The sequence below is a fragment of the Macrobrachium rosenbergii genome, chromosome 23, assembly GCF_040412425.1.
Source record: "Macrobrachium rosenbergii isolate ZJJX-2024 chromosome 23, ASM4041242v1, whole genome shotgun sequence".
NCBI lineage: Eukaryota > Metazoa > Arthropoda > Malacostraca > Decapoda > Palaemonidae > Macrobrachium > Macrobrachium rosenbergii.
Window position 1 is genome coordinate 19,153,495 of NC_089763.1, and position 10,937 is coordinate 19,164,431.

At 36.6% G+C, this 10,937-nt stretch overlaps 1 long non-coding RNA gene across 1 annotated transcript; it reads right to left on the reverse strand.

Annotated features, from left to right (window-relative positions):
* Positions 1–4,490: 4,490 nt before the first annotated feature.
* Positions 4,491–5,662, reverse strand: LOC136851159 (uncharacterized). The gene is made up of 3 exons (XR_010856793.1): positions 5,543–5,662; positions 5,248–5,333; positions 4,491–4,792 (listed from the first exon to the last, which is right to left on the reverse strand). It is a non-coding gene; the product is annotated as an uncharacterized lncRNA (long non-coding RNA).
* Positions 5,663–10,937: the final 5,275 nt, after the last annotated feature.

Below are 10,937 nucleotides of genomic sequence, written 5' to 3' on the forward strand. Positions count from 1 at the left end.
TATATATATATATATATATCTATATATATATATATATATATATATATATATATAAATATATATATATTCTTATATATATATCTATATACAGTATATATTTGTGTGTTGTGTATATATATTTTGTGTCCAGATATAAACCGTAAAAGATTGGCGTATAAATATTCACTGTAGTTTGTGAAGGACGCGTGTGCGTGGCGTTGAGTTTTCTGAAAACAAATCTATTATGCCGTTTTCAACTAGCAAATAATACGTTCCAGTGGGACTCCGATCAAACACTTTGTGGTTGAACCTACCACGTGGATAGACGCGCCCTTTAGAGTCGATACTCGAGACCAAAGAAAGCGTTGTGGAAAGGAGCTGCGTTTTTCCGCTCCGCGTCTCTCTCTCTCTCTCTCTCTCTCTCTCTCTCTCTCGCTCGCTCGCTCGCTCTCGGGATTACAGATATTCTCCCGTTTTAATGTAGTGATATTTTTGATGAGCATTGGTACTCATATTCTTCTTTGTTTAATTACTTAGTAAGTAATGGTCACAGGTTATCTGAACAGTGTATTTTATTAGTATGTGTGTGTAACGACGCCTGGTTAGGAACACAGCATTGGTGCAAGGTGTTGTAAGCATATATAATTGTAGGTTTCTAATTGCACTAAGAAAAATGTTGAAATTAGTTTATATGTAAAGACTACTTTCACTTTTAATATTTTCGTGTTATATGTTTCATGCTTTATCTTTTGAAGAATTTTTCTTTTATACATATATGTGATGTGTTTGCTATTGCATATTTGCTTTCACATTTTGGATATTTAATCTTTGCAGTATATTTCTGTGTCTTTTGTATCCCACATTTTATATGATTGATTTATTTGCCTTATTTGTTTTAATATTAGGTGGTACTTACAGTATATTTCCTTTCAATCAGGATTTTGTTATTTAACAATTTAAATCTTTCTTGAATAATTTTTATGAATTAATAGAAATTAATTTCTGATTTAATTTTTGACTGATGATTAATTCAGGAGCTAATCAATTTTTCAAATAATAATTTCCTGGACTGTTAAATGTCATGTATAATCTTTGAATTTAAAATAAATTTTGTATTTAAAATATTATATCAGAGTTTCATTCATTATTACAATGGTACCAGAATTTTGATTTAGAGGGATAGATGGTAAGGTGTTTTTTCCTTCAAGAGAAGTGAGGCCAGAAATTAAATAAAATAGAAATGTAATAATGTTAATGGGTGATGCCTTAATTTTACCTCACCTGTTTGCAAACTTTGATCTAACAACTGCTGATTGATAAGTTTTATGGGGATCACTGTTGCCTTTAGAGAAATCAGTCGTCTTGTATGTGTGATGAGGGTTTCAGATTGTCTGGCTTTTAATTAACTATAATTCGTTGAATAAATGACAGTTTGGTAATCAAATATCAAGCACTTAGATACCAGGTTTGATTTAAGGGAGAACAAACACTGGACACTCCGAGATGCGCCATATATAAATGGTGCACTAGACTGGACCATTTCCCCATATATATAAATGGTGCCTTGAACTCAGGACAAGCACTTAGATATCAGGTTTTGATTTGAAAGAACAGACACTGGACACTTGTCACAATATATATATATATATATATATATATATATATATATATATATATATATATATATATATATATATATATATATATATATATGTATATATATATATATGTATATATATATATATATATATATATATATATATATATATATGCTCTATATATTCACTTATTTATACGTACGTGACTTTTAGTTTTCTGAAAACAAATCTATTATGCCGGCTTTGTCTGTCCGTCCGCACTTTTTCTGTCCGCCCTCAGACCTTAAAAACTACTGAGGCTGAGAGCCAAAATTGGTATGTTGATCATCCACCCTCAAATCATCAAACATACCAAAATTGCAGCCTCTAGCTGAGTAGTTTTTATTTTATTCAAGATTAGGTTAGCCATAACCGTGCATCTGGCAACGATATAGGTGCCAAGGGTCTAAAGAAGAGCAAGCACGCACGAAGGAAATCATGCAGAAGATAAACTATGCCAACGATCTCCTATGTGATGCTGATGAAAGAGAAGAATACGACCCTCTCAGGAGTTTATCAAGGGCTTATGGCGGATAAAGTGTTTGAAGATCCTCAGTTTTCCCAGGAGATAGATGATTCCGACGTAGATGAAGGTGATGAAGAGAACGAGGCAGAAGACAATGTAAATGGAGAATAAAAATTAAAGGAAACTAGGAAGAAACAAGCAGAAGCAATATAATTAGTAAAATTGTGAAGAATTTTGACTGGTCACCAGTTGATGCGGAAGCGTCGTGTTCAGAAGTATTGCAATCTTCTTTGCCCATTCGATGGGATTGGCTGCAGGATGGTGGCCCGACTGCTGCTCCCCTGCAGCATCCAGCATGGGGAGGCCCCTGCAGACACCCATCCTCAACCAACCTCACCATTGGGCCCAGGTCGCAACGCCCCTGGGATGACAGTGCAACAGAATCAACAAACTGCCAGCCAGAAATTGGGACTACTGTGTCCATCTGACCTGTAATGACATGCGTGCTTTAGCATCTTGTTTCATCCTTTGTATTCTAACCAAATAAAGCTAATAAAATGGTACGTATATTTCAACTTTGTTTAACCTTTATCCTTTAACTTTATTGAACTTTTTCATCAGCTACACGCTGATAAAAGGAAGGTTGGAAGGTGCATAGAGAAGAGCTTATACAATTAAGTACAGCAGGAAACGCTATTATATTAGAAAACACCCTTACAGAAGGTCTTCCTTATAATAATAATAATAATAATAATAATAATAATAATAATAATAATAATAATAATAATAATAATAATAATAATAATAGTTAAAAAGAACGGAATTCCTGTATGCCATTAAGCATATATTTCGCTTCCTCAGCTTGGTGTATAAGAGGTGAATGGCACCAGGGGTATATGCAGGGAATATTTATACCCGAAAACAGGTTGACCCCTAGTGTCATTACCCTTATATCAATGGTAGCCAGGTCTACCGAAGCACCGGAATAATAAATGAACCTCGGACAGTTATTTTATAATTTGCTTGCTGAAGCGATGAGACAAATATAAGCGTAATGACCCTGTCAGTAATGCTCTGATTATTGCACAATATTTAAAGTTGTCTTTAAGGATTTACTTATACAAACAATACGGACTTGCTTAATGACTTGTTAATGATCAATTTACCGTCAGGGTTATCCGTGATTTATGTACTTCAGTAAATTGAAATAGTCTTCGATTCATCTAAATTTCTAAATCTATACTAATATACACGCTGGTGGTTTGGCGATTTTGCGTTTCTATAACCTAAAATAATGGATACCCACCCCACTTGGGAGATATAAATATCTGCTCTTGTTTGTAAGTAATAGCTGAAATTATTCCCTACTTACAGTTACAGACTATTTCCTCCATTCTATTGAGCTTGTATAACGAAAAACATATCAATGGAGGTAAAATCTAAAACGAACTCCACTGCTGGGCCAAAACGTTCTCATAATCACCCAGATTGGTCCCTTCGCGTGGACTGGATTTCTAGTTTTAGGTATACTTCACTGGAAGCTTTTAACTGACTCGAGCGACTTCCTTCACTTCGATCTCTAAGTTATTATCCGATTTAACTTTCTCCCTCCTTTACTCCTTTTACTAGTTATCCGATTTAAGTTTCTCCCTCCTTCACCGCAGTCTAAGTTAATCATACTTCTACTCCTTTACTAGTCATCCGAATTTAGTCAACTTAAAGTTAGACATCAACGTGGGTCTACAACTCAATGAGGTTTCAACTGCCATTGGTGGCTGATCCCTAGAGTGGCCAAACAAGAAAGACCAGTTTCAGAGCCAAATAGCCAATCCCAATCTCACCGCCTAAAGTGGTTAAAAGACACCTTTAACCTTCCACAAGGAAATTACATTTAATTGCAATGACCACAGATACTGATTAATGGGACCTTCACTCATTGACTCTTAAACCCCCTAGGCTTGTTACACTTAACCAAAGCTGTGTGGTACCAAGAGTGCAAAGATAACAGCTACCAACATTAACATAATTGGAGATATAAAGTGTAATCCAATGGTCAGTTGTTACAGGACTGGCGAAATTTAGGACGATAAGTGTCAAAGAACTTAAGGCTCAGGAACCCTCTCAACTTATGCCTTGATCAGGATTTTCCACAGACTTACCACTGCCTTTCATGTCAGCATTAACCCATTTTACCAACAACCCTCTCAACTTATGCCTTGATCAGGATTTTCCACAGACTTACCACTGCCTTTCATGTCAGCATTAACCCATTTTACCAATAACCCTCTCAACTTATGCCTTGATCAGGATTTTCCACAGACTTACCACTGCCTTTCATGTCAGCATTAACCCATTTTACCAATAACCCTCTCAACTTATGCCTTGATCAGGATTTTCCACAGACTTACCACTGCCTTTCATGTCAGCATTAACCCATTTTACCAACAAAATTCAAATTTAAACAAAAATGTACTATTTCAACAGATTCGAATGAAAAGAAAATGTGCTCACAAAATTTATTATCGAAAGTTACAAACCCAATATTTCAACACTTACAAATTAAAAGCATTTAACCGATTTGGAACCCATTACCAACTTTCAGCTCGGGGTAAGACGATCAGAACTTTCCTTTCATCCAAGCGTTGAACTTTCACTATTCCCCTCGAACTCCGGAATAAATCATCGCATCTGCAATTTACACCAGCAGAACCTGCCAAGAAAAGCAACTGTTAGGCAAGATCTGGGCATTAAAATTTACCTTACCTAGAAAACTTAAGTAGCCAAGAATTTAAAAATTAAATTAAATTTTTATGTCTCATGAACACAAAGGCGGCGTTCGGCAAGTTAAACCTCAATTTAAACCTAGGTTTTAAATAGATTTCATTTAACTTTTACATGACAATAGGCCACAAGTACTTTTTTAAATGTGGAAATAAGATACTCAAATATCAACTAGCCAATGTGAGTTTTTTTTTTTGGTGCAAGCCTCCTCGACACCTACTTTTTTTTTTTTTTTGGTGCAAGCCGCCTCCTTAACATATAGACATCAAGAAAGGATCCCTCCTTCAGGGCGCCGCCCCTGAATGGGGAGGTCTGGCTTACATAGGTTTTAAGTATACTAAAATAAGAAAAATTCCCCTTTAGTCTAAAGAGAAAAATAGTTACCCCACTTTGTCTTCAGAGTTCAGTGGGACATCTCGGCTGCTTCTGGTGCTGGAGAAATTAACTTCAAGCCAAAGGACCTCCAAAACCTGGAAAAAAGTACATGATCAATCATGGGAACTTAAAAAAAACTAATTATACTACGTAATTAAACTAAAAAGAAAAGTCGACAGTTAAGAAAGCCTGTAAAGACTAAACTTACCAAACACCCATTTCACAAAACGTTTGATATGCCACAACTAATCAATTCCGCTAATGCAGTAAGTAGAAAAAAAGAATAAAGATTTACGATACCTACCAATGAAATAAGGTGATCACGACGACCCATTAACAGACGATATACTAGAACACTTCACCACCTCTAAAACGAAGCAGCTGAACAATTTCTCTGCTGTTCTGCGTTCTTCCAACGACAGATTGACGACAACTGGAAGTACAGAGTCCTTGAACAGTTTGTCGATCGGTCGGTAGATGGCGGTAGCAAGCAGAGAGCTATCTCTTCAGTCTACGCTTCAAAGGAAGAATTTGCTCATCATTCAGATATGATATAACAAAGCTGGTTGTTCTTGTTTTCATTGACTGTTTGTGTATGGATGTTCCCTGTATTTGTATAGCATTTAAATACCAATGGATTCTACTTGTATGTTATTTTATATTTTTTATTTTGTACCAGTAGCAACTGGTGACTGTCAAAACAGAACTACAAAGATATATCCTAGTGCACTGATGTATATCACAGGATGCTATGCTTTGCAACAATGGTATTGTACACTACACACCCTCTAGATCAGCGTTTCTTAACCTTTTTCGACCTCAGCACCCCTTTTGGTCAGGCCTAAGCAGTCCAGCACCCCCTACCATTGATTAACACCTAGTAACTACAAGGATAAAGTAAAGACAAGTGCAGTACATCAGTCTTGATAATATATTTGGTTCATTCTCCAAAACAAAAACAGTAATTATGGCAATAGCATTGGCAAAAACAATCAGAAAATAAAGGAAAGATCATGAGCAAACTCAATAAAAAATGCTCATCAATGAGATTTTTGCTGTTGCTTATGTGCGACTAGTTTCTCATATCGTGGCATCGTGTTACCGCCACATATGTGACCTTCCCCAGCACCCCCTGAAATTGATTTCAGCACCCCCGGGGAGTGCTATCACCCCAGGTTAAGAAACGCTGCTCTAGATGAATGAAAAGAGCGTTAGCTCATTAAAAACTGGCCGGATCTTTCCTCTTCCGTCCGATGTAGCTTATCGTAGTATTGCTGTCATAAAGAAGCATTAGTATTTCTGTTGATTATATATATTCATATATATATATATATATATATATATATATATATATATATATATATATATATATATATATATATATATATATATGTGTGTGTGTGTGTGTGTGTGTGTATTATACACACACACACACCTACACACATATATATATATATATATATATATATACTATATATATATATATATATATATATATAATACATCTCTGTTTATTCAGAGAGTATTTTAGGAATTAGTACTCCGGTTCTCAGAAAGTCAGTTGAATTGATTGACTTTGGATTATCTGTCGTCCAAACTACCAGCAGCCACTGACGCCGAGATAGTCTATTGGAATGAGGTTGTCAGCCGCATTACCTTTTCAATTTTGATTGTGAACATAATAACAATTGTCGGCTCACCACCATGTACCTCATTTACTGTTAAGATCACCAGATTTGGTACATTGGATTTTAACGAAGAGTGCCCATCCGTCCAGTCCCCGCCACTGAGTCGAATATAACTAGCAGCTTGACCCTCAAAAAGAGGCCTTTTTACTCTGTGTAGCCGTGTCTTTTCACAAAGCCCAGATGCCTTTGAGCGTAGAAACCTTTGGCCATACTTCCTTTGAGGGCGTCCTTCGAGCACTGAGATGGGAGCACCAGCTCCTTTGAAGATCAGACGATCTTTTAGATCGAGTCAGCCCTTCGTCAGTATCGAACTGATGGGTGTTGATCCTATCCCAGCAGATGTTATTTCTCTCTCTCTCTCTCTCTCTCTCTCTCTCTCTCGCTCTCTCTAGGTTTTATGCATATTCTGGAATATTTTCGGTACCCTTTGTCTTCGAATCAGTACGGGTCGCTGTATTTGTATAAATACGTTCTGTGTAAGTAATTGCATCGTGTCGTTGTGTTATCTGGGCTCGTGAATGATCACTATGCTGCGAGATTTTTAGCGTTTCATGAAAATCCTCATTTATTTTGAGTGTATGATATTAATAACGTTATCCGTGATCTCGATGCAACATTACACTATGGGAAAAAATACCATTGCATACGTAGGTCACTTCCCTTGAGGGTGAAACACCTTACAAATTATTGCGCTATAAAGGCTTAAGTCATCCCACTGGATTCTATTTAACATCAGACGATTTTTGTCACTTCGAATAACGTAAATTACATTTGATATAATAGGGCCATTTGGGAAGACATAGTAACCTCTGGTAGCTTTATTACACAGAGCATAGATATTTACTGAAAATTGTCTCTCTTGTCTATGAAGACAGGCGATGAGCGATGTTATAGGAAAAGAAGAGACCCGATTGACATCATACGGTAAGCTGGAGTAGCACATAATAAGGAGGTCACGTGATCCTTAAATGTGGAATTTGATGTCTATTAAGTTCTGCTACTTTTCTGTCTCATGACTCTAGTGAACAAGCCATTTGCCTTGAAAATCATTTTATTGCTGTAGTTTTTCGCCAGAAACGTAATTTGAAATTAAATATGGTACTAAAATGTAAATTGGATCATCATTGTTGTTTTCAAAAGATCATTCTCATTGACTTTTTTCCCTCAAGACAAATTGAATGAAAGACGTACCTATCAAGAATTAAAGTTCGTAAATAAAACTTTTTCTATCTTCATCCAAATCAGGATAATCGAAGCTTCTTCGTTAACTGCGACATCAAAACCGAAATGAAGACGTCCGACACCTTTGCAGGAGAAGTCTCGCGGATTACTCGGGCCGTGAAGCCTCGTTCATACGAGATAACAAACAATGGGATTCGTTATAATGTCATTCCATTCCCGGGGCTGACGTCACTCGCCTGGAACTGCGGCAAAATCGAGTCTGGAAAGCGTCGTGGTCTTCGGGAAATGTTATTTGTGAGCAGAATGGAAGGTGGTATCTCTCTCTCTCTCTCTCTCTCTCTCTCTCTCTCTCTCTCTCTCTCTCTCTCTCTCTCTCCTTCTGGAGAGTTATGTTTGCGTTTGAGGGTTCAAAAACATATTGTATTCGTTTTGTCAAAGTAATTGGTGATTAAACGAATGCAAGTAATAATATTAATAAAAATCAATCATATTTACATTAGAAGCAAAAAATGACTACTCGAAGCAGGTATATGCACTTCTAATTAGCATAAGTTTAACAAACAAGAGGAAAATGGTAGAAAACAAAGGCGAGACCAGGAAAATATAACTTCCGGTCACCTTTTGCAGCTGAGTTCCCAAAGGGCATCGTTTAATTACACGCATGTGCAAGAGAGTGAGAGAGACTGGTAGCCAGTGTTCTTTTATACATTTCTATAAATTCTATTTTCTCAAAGGCATAGCTGTTCATGTTCGCTGCAAATATCTGCCTTTTAAGCGGAATGACGCATGAAATGGCAATATCCACTTGCCAGAGGAGGTGAACAGTTCAATATTGCGCATTTACCGACATAAATTCATAATCAATGGAAAGACAGTTGGTGACGAAGGAGGCGACAGCTAACACCAAAGCCAGAAGGAAAGAAAGGAGGGGTGGGGAGAAGGATGTCAAATAGGAAAAGACTGTCTAAATAAATATACAAATGTTGTATACTTCATTCTCCAAGTAACATTAGCCAGGAAATTAATATATTTCCGGCAATAAAAGAATATAAAGCTTACGTATCATACCGTGAGTAAAAGCAATTATAATTCCGAATCTGAATGCATTCGGAATTCCAACTGTAATAAGAAATAAAAAGTAATAAAATTAAGTTCTGTTGATTATCTTGGGTACCTCTCTTTCCTTCGTTTTGCCCGTCTCTCTCTCTCTCTCTCTCTCTCTCTCTCTCAGAGCCTTCCAAAATGTCGCGTGCTAGCAACGAACACCAGGTGTAACATGAATACCCGATAACAAAAGACATGGGAGCCACGCCCAACTCCGATGTTTACCTTTACAAAGTACTCGTGTTTTTCTTTTATTCTCCCATTTATTTGATTCAGCAGATGTGCACTGTTGTTTTATGACATTTGATAAGAAACTTCTGAAGAACTAGATAAATGAGCCTGTCTGTCTATTTTTCTGTGCCCTTGACTGGATAACGCGATTATGGATTTCTTCAGTATTATACAAACTCTTTTCATTCATGTTAAGATACCTTCCTACTTCTTCTCTCTCTCTCTCTCTCTCTCTCTCTCTCTCTCTCTCTCTCTCTCTCTCTCCTTGGCGGTAAAGCATAAACTTACATATGTTCCACTCTTTGCCAACAGGGTAGACCTCTATATCTTGAAGATCAAACGTAATCCTAAAGATAAAAAAAACTGATGCACTGAATATAATGGGACACTGAACTGACTCCAGCTAGTTATAAGGAGGCTGTTAAACCTCCTCTCACTCTGTCAGTCTTCGGTATTTTCCAGATGTTAACTTGCACTAACGCTTACTTATATAAAAAAAAAAAGTTAATTTCCTTATCCAAAACCTTCACTCTCGGCAGAAAAAGTTATACAGCTAAGGGCTGTATAACTGCAGTGACTTTATCATATAACTGTGAGAATTATTAACATATTACAAAACTAACGACCCCATTAGTTGGTTATGATTATCTATGCAATAAATCCAGAGAGATGAAAGGGTACATATTTCAGCCACATCCCAGAGTATCTGCGCATAATGTCTTTGATAAATGTGCACTGCAGTTCAGTTATTAAACAATTTAATTGTATGCATCGTGTTTATGTTATTAAAACGACTGTGATTCAGAGTAAGCAAATGCATTACGTGGTGAGTATGTATTTAAGCCAACAGCTGGGCTCTTCATATACAGAAAGGAAACCTTGAATATCCGATTTATTAAACGATACTTCCTAAACCAAGACCCAACAGTGGCGGCCATATGTTTCTTTAATTGCTTGCTTGGGTCGGTTAGCGTGATGTTACTCAACTATAGAGGCCTTCAGTTAGCATGCTAATGCACCTCATTTGATGTATATTTCTGTCAATGGATATGTAACAAATAAATAAATAAATAAAATAGAGGCTTTCAGTATACATTCGTCAGGTGTACGTGCCAGAGGTCAAAAGGTCAGACCTGCTTTAATACACAGAACTGACTTCATTTCAGCAATTTGCTGTTTTATATTTTCCTTGTCGTGATCGTCTAACGCCAAAGGAATGAAGACAGATCAGTGAATCCTCTTCTCACGTTAGTATAGGTTCGATTTCTTTTCCGAGCAAACCAAATTGTTTCATCATGTTTCATTGGCGATTACCTCATTCAGTATGGAATACTTAGTGAATTTGTATTTGCCGAATACGTCTCCATTCCAGATAACTGCTGAGATAAACTTTTCCTTCAGCTCCAGAAGTTTGCGATAAGAAAATGTATTTAAATTGTTACGTTCGAGAACCTAATATCATATGCCCACTAATGATATATATATATATATATA